Source organism: Aphidius gifuensis, linkage group LG2 (assembly GCF_014905175.1).
Source record: "Aphidius gifuensis isolate YNYX2018 linkage group LG2, ASM1490517v1, whole genome shotgun sequence".
NCBI lineage: Eukaryota > Metazoa > Arthropoda > Insecta > Hymenoptera > Braconidae > Aphidius > Aphidius gifuensis.
In genome coordinates this window covers 23,725,399-23,730,940 of record NC_057789.1, presented here as the reverse complement: position 1 = coordinate 23,730,940, position 5,542 = coordinate 23,725,399, and positions in this window count along the sequence as shown.

Below are 5,542 nucleotides of genomic sequence, written 5' to 3'. Positions count from 1 at the left end.
ATTTGACAACATTATCAACAAACATATTTAATGGTCTCGAAAATCTCATTTGCCTAGATTTACAATCAAACAAACTAAATCATTTTGAGTCAGGTTGTTTTAATAATTTATCAAAACTTCAGGAACTTGATATCAGCAAAAATGAATTGACCAGTTTATCAAAAGATATATTTAACGGTATACCAAAACTCTGTAAACTCAATTTAAATTCGAATGAACTACAAAATCTCGAGTTAGGTTGTTTCAATAATTTATCACAACTTAAGCAACTTGATACCAACAGAAACGCATTGCCTAGTCTCTGTTGGTATCAAGATATTTCAAATTATATCTCGTAGAATCTTCATCATCTCGATGAAGATCTGAATTAACTTATTAATTTGGAGATCCAAGTATTTATATTATAGTCTATCAAATATTGAGACACTTTATATCAGCAAAAATAATTTGACAATTATTTTATCAAATCATATAAATAGTTGTAATATAACTCTAATTCATAAATTAAAAAATAAATCAATATTTATCATTGAATAGATCTGTTGGTGTTTAATTATTATACCTCAATTTAAATTAATGTCTATATATTATTAATTTATTTATATTTAATTTGTGTCCATACATTTTTGTCTATATTATAAAATGTAATATAAAAAGCTGAATATCTGTAAAGATCCTACAATTTAGTTAATTAGTTTATCCAGTTGGGTTGGTAATTGAATAAATAAATGTGTAAGTAAATAAATAAAATGGAAAAAAATAATAATGAAATGATGAAGAGTGAAGACTAAAGACCATATATGTATACCTAGTTTGTTGTGGGCATAATGTGAAGTTTTATTTATTTAAAAATATATAATAATAAAAACAAAACATAAATTTACAATTAATGTCACCAAAAAGCCTCAATTTTTAAATACCTGTCTATTCATCATATATACGTTTAATAATCAAAAGACGTAAAATATCCAAAAGAATGTCAAAATTTTTAAGTATAAAGTTGAATAATTTGCTGGATAAAAAAAAATTTTTTAAAAAAATTAGGCATTGCAGTTTTTATTATTATATTATTATACCATGTATCGAAATAGCGCCTAATTTTTTTTTTAATTTTTAAGGAACCACGTAAAAATATTAAATTTATACCAGAAATAAAAAATAATAATGCAATAATAGTTGGTGCATCTGATGCAATTAAATTGAAAAAAACAAATGAAAATAATCAACATATTGTTGCAACAAGAGACATTAAATCAGGTGAATTTATTTACATATTTGAGCCATTTGCAGCAATTCCTAGTTATGAACTACGTTTTACAAATTGTTGGCATTGTTGTCGCCAAACTTGGGCTGGTATACCATGTGATAATTGTTCAGCTATCATATATTGTTCCGATATATGTAAAAAAAAAAGCATGGAATAGTTATCACAATATTGAATGTTTAGTATTGGGAGAATTTTTCCATCATGCCGAATTAACTACAGTGTATATTTTGCCAGTAAAACTTTTTTTTAAAACACTAAACTTAGGTGGTGGTTTGCTTGAATTAAAAAAAAAAGTTGACGATATTGACTCGCTGAAAAATCAAGGATCGATATTGGTATTCTTGATGTTAATACGTTTGATAATTTTCATCTTTTAGATTATTATAAACCAACTTCAAATACTTGTAGTTTTGAATTTGCATTTCTTGTGAGAGCGATTGTACCAATCCTTTGTCAAAAAACAGATATATTAGGTAAAAAAATGACAGCTAAAGATTTGATTGAAAACAAAAATGAAAAAATATTAACTTTGGGAGAGTTAATATTGCGTTATATGATGATTGTCTATCGCAGCAGCCAATTCGTTAATAATTGTTAATTATTTTTGTGTTCACAATACTAATTATATTTTTAAACAAAATTTATTAGACAATGAAAAAAAAAGCTGGTAGTAATGTTGTGTTATCAAATACCATGCTACCATTTTTGAAGATAATAAAACCAAGCTGTGATCCCAATGTCAACTGGACTCATGTTGGTTCAAATGTTGGATATTATGCTTGCAAACCAATCAAGCAAGGAAAACTGGTACGTATTGATATCCTTGCATAATTATACTCGTATCTTTTCTTTTGATTTTGATAATTATTAATTCATTTCAGCTACTTTTGAGTACTACTGATTCATATCATATGACTCCAAAAATTGAACGGTATGCACGATTGGGACCATGTCAATGTAAAGCATGTGTTGAAAATTGGCCAACTATGGAACATCTTTCATCCTACCAGGTATTTATTTTATTGCTGAGTTAAATCTTTGAATTATTGAAGCTAGTGGAAATTAAAACTATTTTTATTCTTTGCATTTCTTCTTTAAGAACTTTGCAATTATATTACCGACAAGAATCAAAAGAGAATTGAAGTGTATGATGCCGAAACTCAAAGAATGTCAGAAACTTATCCAGCAGGGAGATACTAAAAAATTATCAACAATTAAGGATGAGTTGAATAGCATGAATGACATGATTCATCAATACATCACCGTTCCTTGTCAAGAAATATCATTATTGTATTCATTTCTCAAACTGGTGTACAGTCGACTACATTTCATTCATAATATTTACGAGTAATTATTTTACATAAAAAAAAAAAAAACAAAGCAACATTTTCAATTCATATATGTTCTTACATCAATGTTTATTCTTAATACATTTATAGCAAAAAAAGTAAACAATTGAAAACATTATTAATTGAGTTCCAAGGTAAAAACAAAAAAAAGTTTCATTATTTGACTTGGCTAAATTAGATTTTTTAAAAATATTTATAAGTTTTATGGTTGATTTTTAAATTCAATTAATTCATGAGGTTTTTGGATTATTCTAAAATTTTTTGTTATTCAATTTAAGGAATTTTTTGTTTTTTTATTTAGTTTATAATTCATGATTTTTTAATTGGTATTCATAAAAAATAAATAATTAAAAGCGGTTTTTTTTTTTTTTTTTTTTGTTTCTTTCTCCATTGTACTTGTAAATTTTAAAATTCCAAACGATTGAATTATTCATTTTGATTTACGCTATAAAAAGAGAGAGATTTATTATTGGCGCCAGCATCGCTTGAGAACTAATGATGTAAAGTCTAATGATGTCTAGTTCATGTATATAGAGCATAAAAAAAAAACCCCTGCAGGTTATTAAATTTTTTTGTTTAATGGTGATTGTCATTTTATTTTTATCATCTATTTTTTATAGAACGTTAATTAAGTTGACCGATAATTGAAAAAATTAACATGTGTTTTCAGTGACACAGTTTAAACATCAATAAATAAAACTTTATGCAATTTTAATTTTTTAAAGAAAAACCATCAAAGATCAAGTAAGTTTTTCATTCTTTCTTTTTTTTAATTTTTTCAATTTTTTTTTTTTAGATTAATTATTAGTATTGTTTAAATATTATTGACATTTTAACAATCAAATATAACTTTATTTTGTAGAATATTATTATTATTATTATTATTCACTCAGAAATAAGTTTATTTTGTTTTGATTAATTATGATGATTATTTATTTATAATTAAAAAATAAAAATTGTATAAATTGTTTGTTGCAGCTATGGATTTTATTAACATTCCTATTAATGCTGTGAACGTTGCTAGACAACAATATTCACAAAAAACAACATTGAAAGATAGATTTGCAGTGATATGGAAATTTATATCTCCATTTATTATCGTAAGTCATGATGAACCTGACAAAATGGTTGATCACTCAATGCTCTGGAGAGAAATTGGCAATAAAGAATACACTACTGCAAATCATCAAGATTATTTACGCAAATCCATTGAAGCATACACAAAGAGTATTGCTTTTGCACCAGTAGGATCCAGTGAATTATCATTGGCTTATGCAAAACGTTCAGCTGTATTATTCAAAGCTAGACTCTATGAAGACTGTCTTCTTGACATTGATCGTTCAATAAATCTAGGCTATCCAGATAAATTTAAAACAAAATTATTTTTACGTCAATCATTGTGTTTCAAGGCCTTGAAACCAAACTCAGGACTTGAATCAGGTATTTCAATGGCTAATGCAATACAATGGCTTCCTGATTTAAAAAAATATAATCCAAAATACAACATCGCCAAAGAATATCCAAAGATGATCAATGAACTTAAAAAACCACGTGAAATTATTAAATTCATACCAGAAATAGAAAATGATAATGCAATAATAGTTGGTGCATCTGATGCAATTGAATTGAAAAAAACAAATGATAATAATCAACATATTGTTGCAACAAGAAACATCAAATCTGGTGAATTCATTTATATTTGTGAGCCACTTGCAGCAACTCCTAGTAATGAATTACGTTTTACTAGTTGCTGGCATTGTTGTCGCCAAACGTGGGCTGGTGTACCATGTAATGATTGTCCAAACATTATATATTGTTCTGACATATGTAAAAGAAAAGCATGGGACAGTTATCATAATCTTGAATGTGTTGTATTAAAACAACTTGTTAAATCTGAAAAAATGGATACACAACATTTTTTAACAGTAAAACTTTTTTGTCAGGCACTAAACTCAGCTGGTGGTTTGCTTGAATTGAAAAAACAAATTGACAACATTGACTCAATGAATAATAAAGAATTTATTTCAACTCATGGTATTCTTGATGGTAATACCATTAATAGTTTTCATCTTCTTGATTATTTTGAACCAACATCCAATCGTGATAAATTTGAGTCGCTAGCATTATTTCCGACATGGATTGTATCAATTTTGGGTCAAAAAACAGATATACTGGGTAAAAAAATGACAGTAAATGAATTGATCAACGAGGAAAATGAAAAAATATTTATTTTGGGAGAAATAATATTGCGTTATATGATGATTGTACATTGCAATGGTCTACCGGTATGTATCAATTAATTATTCATGATAAATCAATTCAGTATTTATAATAATTAGTTTTTTTTATAAACAAAAACTCATTAGTTTGTAAATACACAACCTGGTTATACTGAAGTATGGACAAATGTCATGGTACCATTATGTAAGACATTCAAAAGAAGCTGTGATCCTAATGTCGATTGGACTCATGCGGATTCAAAAGTTGGATATTTTGCTTGCAAACCAATCAAGCAAGGAGAACTGGTACTTAACTCTCAATATAATTATACTTGTATTTATTTTTTTCAATTTTAATAATTATAAAGTAATTTCAGGTTCTATTGAGTACTTTCGGTCAATACTATATAACGTCAAAGACAGCACGACATCTTGAAATAGGATATGCTACTGATAATCCTGTACCATGTGAATGTACACCATGTATTCAAAATTGGCCAGTCATAGATTACCTTCCATCTCACCGGGTATTTATTTTATTGCTTGTTAAATGAAATTCTTGAACTTATATAGTTATATTTAAAACTATTTTTATCCTTTTTATTTTTTTCTTTTCAAGGATATGATGACAATGACTGGAGTCGTTAGAGAATTAGATTGTATGATGCTCAAATTAGAAGAGTGGCAATTTCTCATCGAGCACGGAG